Consider the following 23,462-nt stretch of genomic DNA (forward strand, 5'->3'; position numbering starts at 1 on the left):
TAGGAACAAATAAACATATCTCCAGATATAAAAATATAAATAAAATTATTTCCTAGGAAAAATATTTTTCATTCCCATCCCTGCATTCATTCCACAGATGTTTATTAGACACTGTGAATCACTTAGCACTCTTCTAGGGCCTGGAACACAGCAGTAAAGAAAACGGACAAAAATCTCTCATAGAGATAACAATTTAGAGGGGATAACAAACAAATATGTAATGTTAGATAGTGACAAATGCTAAGGAGAAATTATACAGCAAGGAAGTCATGACTTGCTGGGAAGAGGAAATTGTAGATCAGGCAATTAGGAAGAGGCAGAACACATGGAATGATCAAGTTTTCGGATTACACTCATCTAGGGCACAATTGAAAATATTTAAATCATTGATAATGAACTGGAATATTTCTCAAATCATGTTAATAGACAGCAAAAAGAGTTGGCTTTCTTGTTATTAGGTGTAAGACAGTACAGGTAGCAAAAATTACTTATATAGGCTTAGTTCTTTCCGTTATAATTGGCAGGAATTCAAAAGAGTAGAGACTTTTATAAAAATGAGTCTCTCACCAATCCATTGCGACATTCCTGAAGAATGGATAATTTTAGGTGTCAGTGTGACTGGGTTAAGAGATACCCAGATAACAGGTAAAACATTATTTCTGAGTATGCTGTGATAATATTTTCAGGAGAGATTGGCATTGGAATCAGTAGGCTGTGTAAGGGGAAGACCCACCTTCACCAACATGGGTGGGCATCATCCAATCTGTTTCAGGCCCAGTCAGAACCAAAAGGCAGGGAGAAGATGAAGGCAAATGTACTCACTCTTCTGGATCTGGGACTTCTATCTTCTCCTGTTTTCAGATATGAGAAGTCCAGGTTTTCAAGCCTTTGGACTGAGACTGAATTATATCACCAGCATCCTTGGTTCTTCAGCTTACAGTTGGCAGATGGTGGTACTTTTTACTCTCAATCATTGTGGAAGCCAATTCCCCTAACAAATCTCCTATCTATCTATCTATCTATCTATCTATCTATCTATCTATCTATCTATCTATCATCTATCACCTATCCATCGACCTATCTCATCATCTCTTTCTCTCTCTCTCTCTCTCTGTGTGTGTGTGTGTGTGTGTGTGTGTATATATGTATGTGTGTGTATATATATGTGTGTGTGTTTGTGTGTGTGTGTGTGTGTATATATATGTATATCTTATTAATTCCATTTCTCTGGAGAACATTAGCTAATCCATAGTTTTATGGAACACTAAAATTGTGGGAATCAAGAGAAGTTTATTCATTAAGAGTGCTATAGACTGAATATTTGTTAACCTCCCTTCCTCAAAAAATCATATGTCAAAATCTTAACTGTGGAGACTTCGGGAGTTGAAGTCCATGAATGGGATTAATGCCCTTATAAAAAGAATAGAGAGCTTGCTTCCTCTCTCTCTTCTGTTCGCCATGTGAGGACAAAATGAGAAGACAAGATGGTTGTAGGCCAACCATAAAGAGGGCTCTAATCAAGAAATGAATCTCCTGGCACCTTTATGTTAGATTTTCCAGCTACCAAATTTGTAAGAAATTGTTGCTTAATTTACCCAGTCTATGATAATTTGTCATAATAGATGGAACTGAGACCAATAGTCTACATAATCAATAATTTTCTTTTATAATTTGCACGTATATGTTAGATGAATTATTCAGTTATTCTATATGTACATGTGCAGATGTTTTTAAAAATTGCTACATGAGATGATTCATCATAAAAGTAGCTTTCATATTCTACATGGTCTATTTAGTAACTAGGCTTAAATGTAATTGACTTTATCTTAAAAAATCAATATGCTATTTTAATATTATTCAGCCTATTCCATATTACACAGTATTGTGACATATAAATTAAATTTTGATGATATCTTGCATCAGCTGTAAAGAAATTTTCCTGTCTCTTTTAAGCCCTAGCTTTTTGCACCTTCTTTTGGTTATCTGAAATGTTCTGTTAATGCAATAGAATTTGAAAGGAACCAAATTTCACAAAAGCAATAGAGTTTAATAAAAAATGCTACTGTACATGAAGATTAAAACTTGATTCTGTCCAATTGGTCCTTTTATTTCTGTATTTTTGATTGGTGCATATCAAGAAAAAAATTAGAATTGTACAGGTCACCTAAAATGATGATGGTGTGAAAATCGAAAACATGTAGTTTGATTAAAAGGAGAGGATTTAATTGCTATTCCAATGATCCCTGACTCCATTTTCTTCATTAACTTCTATCAACTAATTATTAAGTATATATTTCTATTCTCTAGAGTTTCCTACATTAAAACTATTCATACAAGTTTGTGATTGATATGTGGGAATCACAAAGACAGCTGATTAAACAAACTACAAGTACAAAGTTAGAAGATGTATCAGGTTGTATACCTGCATGTGGTCAAAAAAATATTAGAAATCAAAAGACTCAGGACAGGTTTTTCTCATGTTCTTTATCAAATTTGCCTTTCCAGAAAAGTCACGTTTTCCTGCAATATTATAAAGAAAGAAAGCAAAATGGTTCAGAACGTAATATAGAAAAACATTTCTATTCCTATTTTATTACTATAAATATATAATTATGACCATATTTGCACAAAATGCTTAAATTTATGTAACACTTTAGAACCAAATAAGTGGTTTTTACTCTCATAAAATGGTTTAAAATAAGTGGTCTTAATCTTCATAAAATCGTTTGCTGTAATAAGATAAAGTCTTACTATGCTGACTTGATCTAGATTACACTGCTAATAAATGACAAATAGAGATAAATTATTTTTTTCATATCAACATGCTGGTCGTGAGTCTTTCACTTATTTTTCCAATTAGTTTGAAGCTTTTGATCCTGGTACCTGAAGTTCTAATCATGCTACTCATGAACATGATCAAAATAAACTCTATGGAGTTGGTTATTCATATTTACTCCTGAGTTCTTGGTATAGAAATCTCCATGATTAGAAAAGTACTACTTAATTAGATGTGTTGGTGGCATATCACATTTCATATTGTATATAATAAGAATAAATAAAAGTTATTTAATCAAGTAATTGTAAAGTCTCAGGGTGTGATGGACATAAAGGTCATCTTATCCAATCATGCAGTAAGACTTAAGACATATATGCAAGTAAATCCAAGTTATATTAACATACCTGCCCTTTATTTAAAAAATAGCATGCTTTTATTTGACAAGAAACTCTTTAACCTTTACCAGAAGAAGTAGATGGTTTTAGAAAAACATTTTTCATAAATTGAATTAATATTACATCTGGAAGAAAGATTAGTATTTAAAAGTAATATATAAAATGAAACATTTATCATTTATCTATTATATTTGTGAAACTGTTTGCCAGTTGGATTCTTATTATGTGCATGCAAAATGTATCTTTGCCTTTCCCCTGACATTTGCTCTCCAGTGAGGTATGTCACAGTAAGGTCTGAACCTGCTATGAAACTTAGACATGGCATCAATAGACTGGCAAAATATGTAAAATATACTAAGTCTCTCTTATCCAGTTTGTTTCTATTTTATTTCCTGATAAGTACACTCAAGTTCCGCAATTTTTTGAAACTTATTTTGCCTCTTGATCTAACTCTCTCTTTCTTACCATCTTCCTTAAGACATTAAGCACCACACCCTCTTAACTTTCAAAACTGACAACTTCCTAAATTAAAAAACTAATCCGAAGCTTCCTGTTAAATGGAAGATTAGTAATGCTTTTTTCCTTCCTAATTAATTTATATACTTTTAAAGGTGAGCTTCTATCTTACTGGTAATGTCCATTTTTAAAATTCAATTTTAGAAGCTCAAAAATTTAGTTGGGATTGGATAATGCTCAGTTGTATCACATCTATCTTGGCTTCTTCAAAACACGTCACGTAGGCAACTTCCCTTTCTGCCTCTGTTGTCATCATTCAAACATAGATTTTATCAGAACATACGGCTCTATGAAGTAAAAGAAAATAGCCAAACTGTGTTTAAATTCTTCTTAATCCTGCATCCTGCTTCCTTTTATATTTAGTCTTTTGCTTGATAAAATATTCAAAATAACATGTTCATCAAGTCTAATTTTATTTTATTTTTCAAGTTACTAATGTGGTACGAAACTTAAACTTTTGGATTCACTGTGGCATTCAATAACTACTGGGTGTAATTTTGTAATTATTTTGAAAGCTTTCTTTGTAATACATCTTATCCTTTTTAACCATCCTGTTGTAAGTTCTGAAAATTATTAGGTTTTTATTGTGATCATTTGATTAATTTCAGAGGCTTATACACATTTTGGTATGATCTAAATTTATATTAATATTTAACAGATAACGTCGTTTTTATTCAGTATATAGTTAAGTAGCCTTTGCCAAAAATAATGTATTGGGTTAGATTTATTATATTTCTGATTAGAAAGGGAATATATATATCATATGTATGATATATATGACAGATAAATTTCTATGAATTAGTGGGTGATGTTTTAAATTCTGAAGAGACTTTATTAAATTTACTATGCATATACCTTAATTAGATATTTGATATAGGAAGTAATAGAGATTTTTATAGTTAACACATTCATGAGAGTAAATATTAATGAGTGAATAACAGATGTATATATTTCAGTAACAAAAACAGCATTAAAATAGAAAATCATGTTCAACAAAAATAATCATTTTATATTATACCTTGCATTACAGATATATTTTGATATCTCCACAATGTTTGTGACAAAATTTTAAAGATACTAAAGACCTCATGGATTTGGTTCAATCTGGAGAATCATATTATGTTCCTCAGATATCATTTTTTAAAGAGTCACCCAAGAAAATAACTTGACAACAACAAAAGATTTTTTCAGAACAATCTACACTGGTTATTTTTCAGAACAATCTTATTTGTCTTTTTTTTTTTTCCTTTTGGTGAATAAGAATTACTTTAAATATAATACTAAATCTTAAATAGTAATGCAACCATCCTTCTTGTTAGGTTGTCTAATTATACATACTCTGATATGCTCTGATTTAAAAATTCATTCTTCTCTACCCTCAGTTAGGTCAAAAAGTTTATATGTGTTATGTCAATTTTTAATGAAATTTGGAGACTATGCTAATCATATTACTTAAGACTCTGATTCTAGTTTGAAAAATAAAGCTATAAGATATTTAAAATACTCAAACCTTTTAACTTCTGTGAAAACATGTGTTCTTGGCAGCACATCTAAATATAAGAAATGTAAATTAAATGGGAATATAAATTTAATAAACTCAATTAATTAGGGCATGTGAGATAGCCTTTGGAAATTCTATTTTAAATATTGCCAGAATCTTGAATCTTGATTTATTAAAACATTCCAAATAAAATAAAGAGGTAACACAGATATAAAAAAGAACCTTCTTCTCTCTGGGTACACACACACACACACACACGTATATATATTTTTACAACAAATGTCATTATTTATTTTGATGTTTTTCCAGAAATCAAAACATTTTCAAACACAACTAAGATATAAAACACATCATAAAATGAGATTTGTTTTTATTTCTCACATAAAGTGAGAATATTCTCAGAAGTTGTTTCTGCCAAACCAATTAATAGGTTACACTTTTCCTATTCTCCTAGTAAAGCCATCTCCTCCTGTATCAGGCTCTAACCCACTCAGAGCCAGGGGAAACAGGAACAACCACTAGTATTGAGCTATGCTGTTACAGAATTGGTTTTGACGCACTTGGTCCCCTGGGTCAACCCCACTTTCCACAAACCAACAAACCAACCAGCCATAGCCACAGAGAAACTTTGACTTGGCCAAGTGTCATTTGATATGGTTGTCATACTGCGTTAACAGGAAGAGGAGCATGCACCAAGAAACAATCCTGCTGAGGTTAAAACACCAAAACCAACAAGTTGGAAGTCTGTAGGGCAGGTCCATCAGGAAGAGACTCACGAGAGTGCCACAGAAAGAAACTCCGCAAGAACAAGCCAAAGCTGTTGTCCAGAGGTAGAATTTTCCCCTCTCTCTAAAAGCCTCAGCCTTGCTTTAAGGAATTTCCAATCATTTAAGTCTGGCCTACTAAAGATAATACCCCTATGTAAAAGCAATTAACTGGGGACTTTAATAAGCCTGCAAAATCCCTTCACAGCAGCTCCTAGATTCATGTCTGACTGAATACCTAGGGGCACCATCCTAGCCAAGTCATCATGAAGCCATCACAGTGCCCATCAAAGAGCCTATTATACTTGATGTTAGCTCTAAATTTTTAACCTGTGAAAATGTGAAAGACTATTTGTTAATTTTGCTTAGGGGGTTGAGGACTTGTTCCATTGTATCCTGCCAACATTTTCATGTATTCTTTCTCTTACTGGATATTTAGATCAAACACAGATTAGAGTGATGTGGCAATATAATGATTCAAATCATCAAGTCATAGATTTTTTTTTTCTTCTTGATCACTATTTTCATTTGTAGCTCAACCATCATTACATTAAAGCACAAGGTTGATAAATAGATGGTCTTAATGACTAGATCATTTAGAATACAAAGGAACTTTAGTAACTGATATGTGAGACACTCACACTAAGTTAATTTACAGTAAACTATACCTTAACAGGGTCAAGTAAAGATAGAGAAAGAAAATGATGAAAGGCTCTTAAATCTAGCTACAAACAGAACAGAAAAGCCAAATATCTATTAGCAAATAGGATATTTATTGGGATTTTGCTGAATCTATTTGGGAAGAATTGACATTTTACTAATATTGAGACTCATGAGCAATGAATAAGATCTATTTCTTCATTTATATAGTTATTATTTAATTTATTTTCCCTAAGTATTTTCCTTTTTTGTGTCATTAATGCTATTTTTAAATAATTATTTTAATTACTGGCTGTTCATTGCTAGGAAATGGAAATAAAATTTACAACTGCGTATTTATCTTATATCTTGTAAATATGCTAAACTCATTAATTAGTTCAATTCTTTCTTTTAAGATCCTTCAGATTTTCTGCAAAAATTATTATAAATAAAAAGTTCTACTCATTTAAGTCTCAGTAATTTTTCTTTTTTTTTAATTACTTGATTGCAATGGCTAGAACTTCAGTACAATGTTGAATAAAAGTTGTAAAAGTAGACATTACTGTCTTGTTCTAATCTTACATAAAAATAATTCATTTTTATCCTTAAATAGGACAGTAGCTATAGTTTTTTTTTTTTTTTTTTTTTTGGATGTTTTTGGCCAGGGTTAAGAATTTTTCTTCTATTTCTATTTTGATTAAATTTTGGCTATTTTTTAAAATTAGAAACAGATGTTGGAATTTGTTAGTTACTTTTAACAAATAAGATAGTCATATAAATATTCTATTTTAGTTTGTTAATATAGTTAATTGCATTTATGATTTTCAAATAACAAGTTCCATTTTTGGGAAAAATACTACTTAGTAGTCTCTTTTGTTGTCTCTTAGAAAATCTCTAGGAGAAAATATAAAACACTATCTTTAAGAGCTTGGGTTGGAAAAAGATTTATCATATAGGACAAGAAAAAGTATCACATGTAAAAGTTTGATAACTTGAACTACATTAAAATTAAATATTTGTGTTCACCAAAATATACCAATAATATTGTGAAGCAAATAATGAAATAAAAAATCTGTACTTCTATCCAAGCAAGAATTCATACTCTACAAAAGTAAAACTGCTAAGCAAAAAGTAAAAGAAAAAACACTCAATTTAAAAATGGGCCAAAAATTAGAATAGGCACATTAATAAAGAAGACACCAGACAAGTCACCATAATTACTCAATAGTGAATTGCAAACTAAACCCACAATGAGTTATCAGCCAGAAAATTAAAGATACTAATAATACCAAGTGTTGGCAATAATTCCAAGCATCTGTAAAACTCATATGCTTTTGGTGGGCATGAAAGTGAATAAAACATCCAGACGAGGTGGCTCACACCTGTAATTCCAGCACTATGGGAGGCCAAGGAGGGTGGATCACAAGGTCAGAAGTTCAAGACCAGTCTGGCCAGCATAGTGAAACCCTGTCTCCACTACAAATACAAAAAAATTAGCCAGGTGTGGTGGTGTGTGCCTGTTATCCCAGCTACTTGGGAGGCTGAAGCAGGAGAATCACGTGAACCTGGGAGGCAGAGGTTGCAGTGAGCCAAGATCGCACCATTGCACTCTAGCCCAGGCAACAGTGTGAGACTCCATCTCAAAAAACAAAAAGAAAAAAGGGATTAAATCTAGTTTGGAAACGTTTTAATTAATATCCACTGAAGTAAAATATTTGCTTTTTTTCTTCACTCAGAAATTCTACATGTATTTTACGTAACATATATGAATGTCTATTCACCTGTCTATCTCTCTAAGGAAATGAGTGCAAAAATTTATCAAAACACATGTGTAAGACCATTCATGACAGTTATTTTCAAAATATTTCCAGAAACAAGTGAATTACCCTTCAACAGAAGAAAGAATAAAAGAACCAAGGATCAAGGTGCACTATACAATTAAATATGATATAGCAATAAAAACGTGACTGCTTCATAAAACAATATGAATGAATGCATTGGCACAATGATAAGAAAAATAAGCCATACACAAAAGAGTACGTATTGTGTGATTTTGTTTCATGAAGTTCAAGACACAAACCTAATACAGGTGATAGGTGCAGAAGAGTGACTATGAAAGTAATTAACTATCAAAGACATATATACTTTTTTTAAACCACAGATTTATGTTACTGCAAAATTTTGCAGAATGAGGACTATATTATTTTCTGTAAAAATTAAAAGCTCCAAAGAGATAAAAACAGTATGAAAAATTGTGTGTGGACATTACATTTAATATATGGACAAATAAAAGTGAAAGAAGCACTTAGGTATGAACTATTAAATTACAACATTATGTAATTAAGTTTAAGTTAGGTAAAAATGGAATTCATTTGGTAATTATCACTGAGTTTCAGGTGGATGACAGTTTGAAGGTACAGACTTGGAGAAAGTATGGAAATTAAGGATGCTCCAAAGGCTGAGCATTAGGAACCATATCAATGACCAAGCACTAGAACATGTGCTCATAGCCTATAACATCCACACTCCTTTCTTTGCTGAGTCATCGCATCGTGGCTAGGTGTATGGGAGACAGTGGTTCTGAAAAACATCAGATTGGTTGAGCAAGGTAACATATCTGGTCCTAGGCAGTGGAAGTAGGGTTGTGGGGTGAATCTGGCCCCTTACACTTTGAATTGTAGACACAGTCTCTCACCAAGATAGCGCACAAACAAAAAATTAGAGTATTTGGAAGGAATGGAGTTAGATGATGACATCCTTAAAATGTCAAATGTTCGCAACAACTGGGAAACAATATACCATTTAAACGAGTAATAAAATGACATTAAATTCACCTTCTGTTTGAAATTTGCTTTAACTCTTAAAATGCACACAGGTTGAGAAGAGAATACATGTTTCTGGGTTGAGCTAAATGAAAGTATTTAATAATTTTACTTTAGAAGATCACAATTGCCTTTTCAAAATGAAAAATTGCCCTCCAGGTTTAAACTATTACAGTGATTATAAGCCATTGAAAGATAAGTGATAATTTAGTGGATTAATATGTGCCTAATTAATTAGCCTTGATAAATATAAACTATTTAGTTTTAACAATATAGAAATACTTTTCCTGAAAGGTATATTTAAAAAAGGAAAGAGAAGCTTCTGGTTTATTTTAGTTTCACTCTTTTCACATACCAACAGCTACAACTTTCCTCCCTTTGTGGGGTCCCCAAACCAAATCTCTTTCCAGTAGAACAGACGCATGCCTCCATCACCTCTGAGAACTCTGGGATACTCCAGACTGTGAGCTGGGTTATAGTCTCCCATGTTAAGAGAGGTTGCTAGCTCTCACACGTCTTTGCCTCATTTATGTACAAAGGCTCAGAAAATTTCTTCGGCATTTGGGACCCTGGTGTTCTGTAGCTCCACCAGCCACTGTTTGACTTAGTCAAGTCCTGCTAGCCAAGTCAATGATTATCTAGAGTCCAAATGTTCACTGCTCTCTTACTTTCCTCTTTCGGGCCAATCCAGTGGGCCAGCTAGGCCCAGCAGACTCTCTAACTGAGGGTCAGTCCAGAGTCAGCTTCCAGGTGGCTGATCGAGCCTGCACCCTACAGGTTTTGTTGTTCTTCCCTGATATTTCTCTTGCTCAGGACCCACAGACATAACCACCACCTGGAACAGGTACAACCAGAGAGTCCATATTCCCCCACAGTTTTATGTGCCTGCTCCCAACACCTTTTCCACAGAACTGAACGCTGCTTGATTAATGAGAACTGGACACTTTAGGACTCCTGTCAGCCACTTGTCCTGAAAGTCAAATCTCAGGGACAGTGGGAAGTCAAGCTTGATTGTCCCACACTGTGGGACACTTTGAAGGTACATATCAATCTGAGGGCCATAGAAAGCACCAATTCCAAAGTTCAGGTCTCAGAGTTCTCCAAATTCCTCCAGGGTCCATTGAAGGAACTGTTTAGCCTATTCCCCTGAGGAAGCCAGATGACAAGGTGGACAGTGCCAAGCAGAAGAAGCCAAGGACAGCACAGACATAGTGGAGGAAATCAAGACAGCTTCAGATCTCTGCTTCCTGCTGATCTGGTGCTGATCTTCCATTATCCTGTTGGAAGCATCACGGCTGGGTCAGTCTCCCAGGACTGCAGGAGGCCTCCGTCAGTTGCAGAGCCTCGAAGTCAGCCAGTTGCAGGGGTAGTTCCCGCCAGTATCTGAGTGGGTGAGGTGGGCGAACATCAGGCAGCATGCCCGGTAGTTCATGGGCTTGAGGGTGTGTCTTGGGGATGCCTGAAACTGTCAGGCCTGTCAGAGTCTGGGGTTACAGGGGCAAACATGTCTTCCATTTACTTTTCCCAGTGCCTGGACTGCTCCAGAGTTTTGTAGAAGACACTGTGGTGGGCTTATTCAGCCTTGACAAATACCAGTAATGCAGTATACACCCTTGTCCCTCATGGCAAGAAGCAGCAGCTTCCAGGGCTCAGTTCATGTAAGCAGAAGAGCTCCTGTTCCTTCCCAACAGGCCATTGGTCTGCAAATCTGTTTCCTCTCTCCATACCTCCAAGGTTTATCACAAACTCTGCTGTGGAGAACTCTTTATGGTGTCTCTAGGGCTTCTGAAGACCTCCATAAATATGAAAAATTTGTTAGCAGCTTCAACCTTTCAATCTGTCTAGTATGCCAAAGGTGGGGACTCAGCAAAGGTTAACCAATATGCCACACCCATATACCGTTACTGTCAGACTTGTGACTTTCTCCTGGTTCAGGTGAAGCTTAAAGGGGTTGTCTTGAACAGTTGGCAAAGCTGATATGAGAAACCTTTATCCTACAGAAGAATTAAGCAGAGATATAAGTTCTGGGAAATTCCCTGCAAAGCAGGCAGCTCTGAGATCCAGGTTGTCTGCTTCTTTCTTGGGAAGAAATTATGGTTAAAAAAAAGTCTTGGACAGAGAACAGCACCTAGGAATTGTTCAGCTGCTGCCCACAGGATATGGGTACTGGACTGCCAGAACACGCTTTCCCTTCTGAGGAATGGAATGTCAGAAATTTGAGGTCTTCGAAAGTGGCTTCAAATCAAAAAGTTCTTAATTCATGTGAGCAGCTTCGACAGTGTCTACCAGTGTAGAATTGAACTACAGGGCTAATTGGTAAGTGTCTGTGTCCCATGCAACAGCATCCACTTTCTGGTTTCCAAGAAGTTATATATTAATGTGCGGGGTTTCTTCTGTGCTATGCATGCTAACCTCTTTTTTTTTTTTTTTTTTTAACCTCTTTACCTAAGAAGCCCATGGCTCCTCAAAAGGCTAAGCCACTCTGCCAACTAGTGTGGATAAACAGGCACAACTACTGTGATGTGTATGCAGCCCTCACGCCTGTGACTTTTGGAGTCAGAGTGGACATCACCTCTGATACAGCCCCATGTTCCCTGAAAGATATAATTTCACCAACATTTGGATATTTATAACACAAAGGAAACATATATTCATATCTCATGAATAAAAAATAAACATTAAATATTTAACAATTATTAACAGATGTAAATCTAAGCAAGTACTTTTGATACATGAATGATTAAAAACTTATCTCACTTAAATTTAAATAATTAAAAATTGTATTAACATAAATTAACTACATTTTGTGTCAAGATATCTTGTTTTCATATTTTAGCAGTGAAATGTCAGATATAAAATTTCTAAAGAAATTAAACTTGCTAACTCATAGAAGTTGCTAATTTATTTTATTACAAAAGAATATGGTGCTAACTTACAAAAATCCTAAAAAAAATTAATAATATTGAGAAGAAGCTAAAATAGAATTATGATAACCAAGATGGTTTGTGTCTTAGTCCATTTCACTTACCAAAACAGAATACTAAATACTAGGTAGTTTATAAAGAATAGAAGTTTATTTGGCTCACAGTTCTGGAGGCTGGGAAATACAAGAGCATAACATCAGCATCTGGTTAGGGCTTTATAAGTTCATCATAATATAATGTAGGGCATCACATGGTGAAGGACAGGAGCAAGAGAGCCAAGGAAAGCTTAATTTTATAACAAAGCCACTCCCACGATAATGAATCCACTCCCACAATAATAATATGAATAGGCCGGGCGCTGTGGCTCAAGCCTGTAATCCCAGCACTTTGGGAGGCTGAGACGGGCGGATCACAAGGTCAGGAGATCGAGACCATCCTGGCTAACACTGTGAAACCCCGTCTCTACTAAAAAAAAAATACAAAAAACTAGCCGGGTGAAGTGGCAGGCGCCTGTAGTCCCAGCTACTCGGGAGGCTGAGGCAGGAGAATGGTGTGAACTCGAAAGGCGGAGCTTGCAGTGAGCTGAAATCTGGCCGCTGCACTTCAGTTTGGGCGACAGAGCGAGACTCTGTCTCAAAAAAAAAAAAAAAAATTAATATATTCATGAAGTCAGAACTCCTATGAATCTACTAACTCATTAATGAAAGCATAGGTCACATTACTCCACTCATGAGGGCAGAGAGATTAGGATTCTAACACATGAAGAGGACACATTCAAACCATAGCAGTTTTTAACTGTTTTATCTCATTTATCTCATTCTAATTCCTTTGTTTGAATACTGTGGTTAGCTCAAGTTTTTGCAGATGTTCAATCGTTTAATACTTGTCTTAGTCTATTTGAGTTGTTAAAACACAATACCATAAAATAGGTGGCTGGAGGCTGGGGAGTACAAGATCATTGTGCTGGTAAAATTAGTGTCTGGTGAAGGTCCACTTTCTAGTTTACAGAATGGCACCTTCTTGCTGTCACCTCACATGTTAGAGAGAGAAGGCAGCTCTCTGGGGTCTCTTTGTAAAGGGCAATAGCTCCATTCCTGAAGGATTGACTGTCATAACTAATCACTTCCCAAAAGGCCACCTCTTCGTGCCATCACATTGGTAATTAGAGTCCAACATATAAATTTTAGAGAAAAAGAAATATTCAGACCAAAAGCAACATTTAAGACAACTTAAAATCTCACATATCTGTCTTCTGTAATATTCAATTTAGATATAAAATTTAGCTTAATTTGTGAGCTGAAATACTGGTGCGAATCTCTACCTTTGAGCTACACAAAACTATACTAGAAAACAAAATATTCCCCGAATTATAAAAATATATAAAATAATAAAGTTATTAATTTTACCTATAAAAAAAGAAGGCTACTATGTTTTATTATTCTTCTTTGGTTAAGTTCGGTTTAGAAATTCAAAAGAAAGAAAAATAAAAAATAACTATTATTGTCCCTTTCCTATTATTAACTATAAATTAGAAATTAGGTGTGAGTTATACAATATTTTAGATAGAGCTTAACAGTTCTCTAAAATTTATAAATTACTGAATAAACAAAAATATTCCAAAATTTATCATAACCTGCTATTAAAGCATACTTAAAATAGATAGTATCCTGCTGGTTCTCATGGGCACCATCATATTGCCAGTAATTTAGGGTAAGAGATTTAGTTTAATTGCTAATTGCATACATGAAACTGGGTCATATAATTTTCTATTTAATTAACTATATAAATACAAATGATTACGCTACACTTTATATTTTTGCAAGTTACTATATTGGTTATGATCGTTCATATTTGAAAATAATATTTTATATTTACCTAAAAGGAAATTTTGTCAAAACCTTTCTTTAAAAAACAAAATTCTAAATGATATTTTTTCACATGAACAATCTATCCCTCTCTTTTCCTTTAAAAATGTAAAATAAATAGAGATTTGAAAGCTAAAGTTAACTATTATTTTATATGTATGTGTATATAAATATAAAATATGTGTATATATTACATAATACACAAACACATACATACACATGCATGTTTTCTGAGACAGGGTCTTGCTCTTTCACTCAGACTGGAGTGCAGTGGCAGCATCATAGCTTACAGCAGCCTTACCCTCCTAAGCTCAAGTGATTCTTTCACCTTAGTCTCCCAAGTAACTGGGTCTACAGGCACATGCCACCATGTCAGGCACATTAATTAATTTTTATTTTTGTAGAGATAAGATCTGACTCTGTTGCCCAGGTTGATCTTGAACTCCTAACATAAAGTAATCCTCTTGCCTCAGCTTCCCAAAGTGTTGGGATTATATGTGTGAGCCATTGTGTCTGGCCCTGATGTTAACTTTTAGTCAGTATGGAAAAGTAACCTCTTCAAAATTACATAAAACCAAAAGAAAAATCATTATAACATGTTAATTTTCATCTTTAATTTGAGAAACAAACACAATGTATTTATAATAGAAGATACATCCACCAAAATAAAAAAAAATATTCAGAATCATAGAAGTTCCATATTATGTGCTCTTTAAGTCACATTTGATAAGTTTATTATTTCCACAGAGGTATGGTTTGTTCAGCTCTATCTTGACAAAGAAATATCCTGCTTTGGAATTACTGTCTTAATGAATAATAGCACAGAATGTAAAAATAGAATATTATCATAATGACAGAATAGGAAGTAACTGATTCATATTCTATAACAATAAGCATTCTGAACGCATCCACAGAAAAAAATACTTGGGATTCAGGTAGAAGTTTGTAAAACTCCATGGAGCCCAAGACATAGTTGGGTCATTTTAAGTGTGCAGGTTGGCACCCAAGTGGCTGATCTGCTGATTCTACTTTTGGTTCAAGCCCAGAAACTGACTCACCCCCTCAGGGCCTTTAGCCTGCAGCCAAAATCATCTTTCAAGGGTTTCAGGAGAAATCACACACATTAGTACGTTGGTGAAAAGGCTATCTGTCTGCTGACATTAGTCTTGGCAACAAACCTGAAAGTTGTTCCTGATCCCCTCAGCCGAAATCCTGGCTCAGAACTCTAAACACAAAGACACAAAAGGAGACTAACTCATTTCTTTCAGTCCAAGTGTCTAAGCCTGCATGGCAGGCTCACCAACTGCCATCCTAAAGCAGATCCTGAGATGGCTCAGTCTCAGCTTTGGTCTTTTTTGCTGAAGTTGGTGAACATTCTGCCTGTACAGGGATCTGCTGAGAAACATGCCCATCTGAGTAATTGGAACCGTCTTCTAGGCTTAAGTCCTGGCCAACTTTCCCATACAGTTCCAATATTCTCTTTGTGACTTTCCTAGGCCTGTCTAGGCCACAGAGCAATGTCAAACTCAGAGTCTTTGTGAGACTGATGACAAGCCTGGATTTAGAAAATCCTGTATTAATGAGATTGCTGCAGTGATCACAGAATCAGGAAATACAATAGTCAGTCTGCTTAGAATCTCTGGAAGGCTTCTGAAGAAGGACAGGCACAAACAAAGACAGGCAACAAAGATTAGAATAAATACCTTATTCCTCAATGGGCAGTCATCATTGTGCATTCACAAGTTTCAGAAAAATTCAGGGAAATATGACCTCACCAAACAAAGGTGATAGAGATGCACCCAACAGTGATGACAATGTGTGATTTCTCAGGCAAAGTATTGAAAATACTCATTTTAAGAAAACTCAAGGAACCACAAGAAAACACATATAGAGTTAATTCAGAAATTTATCTGAGAAATTTAGCAGAAAAATTGAAATAGTTAAAAAAGAAATAAAACTCAAATCCTGGAGCTGAAAAATACAATGAACCAAATGAAATATGCAATATAAAGCATTAACAGCAGAAATGATCAAGCAGAAGAATCAGTACATGTGAAGGCAGGCTACTTGAAGATACATTATTAGTAAGAAAAAAGGCTAAAAATAATGAAGAATTCTAATGAGATCTATGGAACAAAATCAAAAGATCAAATATTTGGGTTATTGAAATTAAAGAAAGAATGGAGAAAGACAAAAGGTTAGAAGCTTATTCAAAGAAATAATAACAGAAAACCTTCCAAAGCAGAAAAAAGATATAAAAATTCAGGCATAATAAGGTTAAATGTCATATACTAGGGTCAACCCAAATAACAGTACCCAACCACACATGATAATCAAACTGTCAAACGTCAGAAACAAAGAGCCTCTTGAGATAAGTGAGAGAAAAGAAGCAAATATAAGGAATTTCTAATACACCTCAGCAGAAACCTTGTAGGCCAGTAGGGAGTAAGATGATGTATTTGGAGTGCTGAAGGGAAAAATATAAAAGTCTGTCTACTGAGAATACTGTGCCCAGCAAAATTATCTTTCAGAAATGAAGAATGGATAAAACCTTTTAAAAACAAAAGCTTAGGAAATTTATTACTCACAGATATTTCCTATATATAATGATAAAGAATGTTCTTCAAACTGAAAGGAAAAGATGCTAAAATGATTGTTATTCTAATACTTAAATCATGGTGCAAGCATTCTATACTGAAAAACTACAAATATTATCAGTATGAAGACAAAAAGTTCAAACTAATAAAAAATATAAATAACTATGGTAATTTGTTAAGAGACAGGCTATGTAAAATTATAAATTGTGATATTAAAAATTCCTAATGTAGGGGGAGAATAAGCAAAGTGTACAGCTTTTTGCTTGTTTGTTTTCTTTCCTTTGAGATTAAGCTTAAGTTGTTATCAGTTTATACAAGTATTAATTTATACAAGGAAAAGTCTGTGCAAATATAAAATTTTGTTATAAGTGTAGAATGTATTTTGTAAGTCACATTGTAACCACAAAGCAAAACCTAGAGTGGATGCAGTAAACATAGAAAGCAAAGAATAAAAACATACTACTAGAGAGAAATTAGTTAACCACAAATGAAGACTGTAAGAAAAAAAGGAAAAGAGGATCTGTAAAGCAACCAGAAAATAAGTAACAAAGTGGCAGTAGTAAGCCATTAACTATCAATAATTACTATAACTGTAAATTGATTAAGATCTTCAATTAAAGGATTGAATGGTAAAAAAAAAAAAAAAAAAAAAAAAAAAAAAAAAAACCTAACTAAGCTACCTGAAAGAGATTAACTCATTCTGTAAACAGACTGAAAGTGAAAAGCAAAATATACAAAAATCCTTGAAAATTGAAATAAAAAAGAACTGCAGTTGCTATATGTATATCAAATAATAGAAACATTAAGCCAAAAAATGTAAAAAAGAGAAGAGGCCATTATTTAATAATTAAGGGGTAATAAAAAAGAGTTTAACAATTATAAATAAATGTGTGCCCAACATAAGAGAACCTAAATGTATAAAGCACACACAACCATACCCCAGAGATATTGCAGGTTCACTTCCAGATCACCATGGTGAAATAAATATCACAATCAAGTGAAAAACACACGTTTTTATTGTCTGCTACATTTAAAAGCTATTTTTGCACTGTACTCTATTAATTGTGAAATAATACTATGCTACAAAAAGAATGTACATGTTTTAATTAAAAATACTTTATTGCTAAAAAGTTGTATTGATCATTTTAGCATTGAATGAATTGTAATTTTATTTTGCTGATGAAAGATCTTGTCTTAATGTTGATGACTAAATACTTCTTTGATCATACTTGCTTTTGCAGAAGATTGGAGTGGCTGTGGAAGCTTCTTAAAATAATACAAGGATGAAGTTTGCCACATCAATCAAATCTTTCATTATGAAATTATCTTCTGTAGAAAGCAATGTTGTTTGATAGTATTTTATCCACAGTAGAACATTTTTAAAAATTGATGTTAATCTGAAAACCTGCTGCTTTTTTTATTAACTAAGTTTATGTAAAATTTAACATCCTTTGTTTTACACATGTTCAGAGCATCTCCTCCAGGAGTTGATTCCATCTCAAGAAAACACTTTATTTCCTCATCCATGAGTTACCAACTCCTCATCCATTAAAGTTTTATCACGAGATTGCACCAATTCAGTCACACCTTTAGGCACCACTTCTCATTCTAGCTTTCTTGCTTTTTCCCATCACATTTGCAGTTAGGTCCTCCACTGAAGTCTTGAACTCCTCTAAATCACCCATGAGGGTTGGAATAAACATCTTGCAAGCTTATATTAATTTTAATATTTTGACACCCTCCCATAAGTCCAAAATGTTCTGAAGGACATCTATAATGGTGAATTCTCTCCAGCAGGTATTCAATTTACTTTCCCCAGCTCTATCAGAGAAATCACTCTTTGTGGCAGCTATAGCATTATGAAAAAAAGTATTTATTAAATAATAAGACTTCAAAGTCTAAATTGCTCCTTGATCCATGTAGTAGCAGAATAAACGCTGTGTTAGCAGACATGAAAAACCACATTAATCTTGTAAAACTCCATAATAGCTACTGGGTTACCAAGTGCATTATCAATGATAAGTCATATTTAGAAAGAAACCTTTTCTGAGCAGTAGGTTTTCAACAGGAGGCTTAAAATATTAAGTAAAGCATACTGTAAACAGATGTGCTGGCATCTGGACTCTGTTGTACCATTTATAAAGCACATGAAGAATAGATTTATCAGAGTTCTTAAGGGCCCTAGGATTTTTAGAATGGTAAATTATCATTGGCTTCAACTCAAAATTAGCAGCTGCATTAGTCCCTAACAAGAAAATCAGCCTGTCCTTTGAAGCTTTGAAGCCATGCATTGACTTCTCCTCTTTAGCTCAGAAAGTACTAGATGACATCTCCTTTGAGTATAAGACTGTTTTGTCTACATTACAACTATATTGTTTGATTTTCCATGTGGACCACTATGAACTTATGTCAGTACTGAGGATGTTTTGCTTTCTTAGCATTCAGGTGTTCACTGGAAAGCACTTTTAATTTCATTCAAGAAAAGTTGGGAGATGGCAAAGTTTGGTTCATGCGATTTAAGGAAAAAAATCCATCTACATACCACAAAAGTGCAGACGAAGCAGCAAGTGCTGATGGAGAAGCTGCAGCAAGTTATCAACACATTTTCTTCACATTTAAAACTTGGCTAACTGCTTGGGACAAGGGACCTGGCATTTGGTCTTGACTGGCTTTTGCCATGCCATCTTCACAAAGATTAATTGAATTTAGGTTTTGATTTAGTGAGTGACATGTGACTCTTTTTTTGAGACAGAGTCTTGCTCTGTTGCCCAGGTTGGAGTACGGTGGCGTGATCTCTGCTCACTGCAAGCTCTGCCTCTCGGGTTCACGCCATTCTCCTGGTTCAGCCTCCCAAGTAGCTGGGAATACAGGTGACAGCCACCACGCCTGGCAATTTTTTTGTATTTTTAATAGAGACGGGGTTTCACCGTGTTGGCCAGGATGGTTTTGATTTCCTGACCTCATGATCTGCCTGCCTCTGCCTCCCAAGTGACTCTTTCTTTACTTGAACACTTAGAAGCCATTGGAGGTTATGAATTGTCCTAATTTTAATATTGTGTTTCAGGAAATAGGAAGGGTCTATAAGAGGGAGACACATGGGAGAATGACTGGTCAGTGGAGCAGAACACAAACAACATTTACTGATTAAGTTTGCTATTTTCTGTGGGTAAGGTTTGTGATGCACTAAAACGATAACAATAGTAAAATCCAAGATCACTGAATACAGATCACTATAACAAATATAATAATAATGAAAAATGTTGAAACACTATGAGAATTAGCAAAATATAACAGACATGAAGTGAGTTCATGATGTTAGAAAAAAATGGGCCAACAGACATGCTTGATACTGGGTTGCCACAAACTTTCCATTTGACTATTTCAGTAGTTGAAGAGTTTTTGAAGTGCCCAATAAAGTAAAGCACAATAATACAAGATATTCCTGTGTTAATAGTCCTAATGGAAGAAGTAGAGTGCAAATCAGTAAGAGTAGGGCACGTCAACATTCCACTTTCAGCAACGGACAGATCATCCGGATAGAAAATAATCAAAGAAATATCAGATTAGCCTTCAAGTGCACTCTTGACCAAATGGACAACAGGCATTTACAGAATGTTACATCCAACAGCTGCAGATTACATATACTTCTCATCAGTACATGGAACATTCTCCAGGATAGATCATTCGTAGGGCCACAAAAGTCTTAACAAATTTTAAAATTCAAATTATCACAATGGAATAAAACTAGAAAGTAATAAAAGGAGAACTTTGGATAACTTAAAAATACATTGAAGTTAAACAACATGCTCTTGTACAACAAATGGAACAATTACCATTTGAAAAAAACCTTAACACTTAAAAAGCTGTTGAAATAAGCAAAAACAAAAACTCAACATGCCAAAGCCTATGGGATATATAAAAGGAATTCCATGAGGAAAGTTTATAACAATAAATGCCACACCAAAAGATTAAAACTATTTCAAATAAATGACTTAATGCTGCACTCAACAACCAAGATAAACAACAAATTAAACCCAAAATTAGTAGAAGGAAAGACATGCTAAGGATCAGAGCAGAAATAAAATAGACTAAACAGATAAAAAAGATCAACAAAATGAAGGGTTATTTTGAAAAAAAAAAAAAAATGCACAAGGTAAACCTTCTCCTAGACTAAAAAAAAGGAGAGAAGTAATGCAATAGATAAAACTAGAAATGAAAAAAAGACACCACATTGCTGCCACAGAAATACAAAGAATCCTTTGAGATTATTATGAATGACTATAAAACAATGAACTGGAAAACAGAACAAATAAATTTCTGAATCATACAACAAATGCTGAGGAGTATATAAATAAAGGGGAAATCATACACTACTGGTAAGAATATAAATTAGTAGAGCCATTATAAGCTACATTATTGAGGTTCCTCAAAAATTATAATAGAACTATCACATGATCCAATAATTCCACTACTGGGTATATATCCAAAATAAATGGAATCAGCATGTTGAAAAGATATCTGCAATTTAACATCTACTGCAGCATTTCACAGTAGCCAAGAAGTGGAGTCAAGCTAAGTGTCTATCAACAAATGAATGCTTAAAGAAAATGTGGTATATTTACCTTATGGAATACTATTCAGGCATAAAATGAAAACTTACAGAGATGGCTCTTATTTGTGACTTAATGAGTTTAAATGAGATTATAAAGCATACACTGCTCTTCAATTTCTACTGTTAATTTGCCATACGGTCCTGGAAAAGTCAACTAATTCTATGATTCTTAGTTTTCTGTCTTATAAATAGTTGCAGTATTACTTTTTTGAACCTAATGGAAGTTCAATGCAATAATGTAAAAGTACTTTTTAAAACAGACTATTTTCTAATTTTAATAACAATAACTTGTATAACTGCTCATAATTATGAATAATATTATTGGATCTTTTGCATTGGGTTTCTCTTTTTTTCTGCCCCCTCTCTTTCTCAATTATGTACCTAGCACTTAATCATTAAAAGAGCAAGTAGGCTCCGGGCACAGTGGCTCGCACCTGTAATCCGAGGACTTTGGGAGGTCGAGGTGGGCAGATTACTTGAGGTCAGGAGTTCAAGATGATCCTGGCCAATATGGTGAAACCCTATCTCTACCCAAAATATGAAAAAATAAGCTGGGCATGGTAGCAGGTGCCTGTAATCCCAGATACTGGGGAGTCTGAAGCAGGAGAATTGCTTGAACCTGGGACACAGAGGTTGCAGTAAGCCAAGATCACACCACTGCACTCCAGCCTGGGTGACAGACCGAGACTCCATCTCAAAAAACTAAATAAATAAATAAAAAGCAAGTAAGCAAGATAACTCTAGTAGTACTATTTTTTTTGTGTGTGTGTATAAAAATTCTTATGCAAATAGTTGGAAAAATCTGGCCCTGTATAAATAACTCTGATTTAACTTAAAATTGCTCCACTCTATTTTGAGAATTCTGCCAGATTCTGGTAGTTAGATTTTTTTGAGAACCTCGTTAATTTACTTGGATAAAATAATATCAATTTTTCAAAATCTGGTGCTAACAGAAACCTTGTGATCCAGATTTAAGTGAATGATAACACTGTTGATGATCATAGAAATAACTACAATTGGCCAGACATTGTTACTCATGCCTGCAATCTCAGTGTTTTAGAAGGTCAAGGGATGAAGGATTGCTTGAGCCCAGGAGTTTAGACTTGTCTGAGCAACAGAACAACATCTTGTCTCTACAAAAAATAAAAAGAAACCAACTGGGCATGGTGGCATACACCTGTGGTCTCAACTACTCAGGAAACAGAGGTAGGAGAACTGCAGCCCGGGAGTTTGAGGCTGCAATGAGCTATCACTGTGGCACCACATTCCAGTGTGGGTGACGGAGTAAGATCCTCTTTCTGAATAAATCAAAATAAAAAATGACAACAATTTTCTGAACATTTAGGATGAGACCACCTTTATATTGTGTTCTTTCAATTTTCAGCTTCTTAAAAGACAATATACTAAGACTCAGACAGATTAGTAAATGTTGAAAAAAGCACAGCTTGCAAGTGACAGATACTATTTAAATGACAGTTATCTTAACTCTGAAATTTATACTATTTCCACTCCATCATACATCACACATCCTTAACCTCCATTCTTGTGAATGAATAGAATTTAAAAAACATAAAAATGATGTTATGCAATATAAGATTTATAGTTGGTATTAATTGCAATCATTTTTAACCTGTAGAAAAATCATTATATCTTATAAAGACAAAATAAAATTTGTCAATATTGAGTACACAACTATGATTGAGAGTAAATTATACGCACAAATATTATTTCATTACCAAAAGCAAATTTACTACAAGCACCTTCCAATTTTCTTAAGACATTCAAATCTGCATGTGATCAGTAGGCACCCTCCTAATCCAAATTGTCATTTTTCTCTCTTGGATGGCTTCATGGTTCTCTTATTGTTCTCAATGTTTCTTCTCCTGCTACCTCATTCCTTTTCCACATATTTGGTTTCAAAGAAACAATAGATTAATGGAAGAGCAGCAGAGTTATCTTTTATATACTAAATCAACTCACAGCAACTCTTCATGGAAAACATTCATACCTTGATCTATAGTCAGTGTAGCAGTTTGACCTGGTATGCCTAG

This window comes from Rhinopithecus roxellana, chromosome 2 (assembly GCF_007565055.1).
Source record: "Rhinopithecus roxellana isolate Shanxi Qingling chromosome 2, ASM756505v1, whole genome shotgun sequence".
NCBI lineage: Eukaryota > Metazoa > Chordata > Mammalia > Primates > Cercopithecidae > Rhinopithecus > Rhinopithecus roxellana.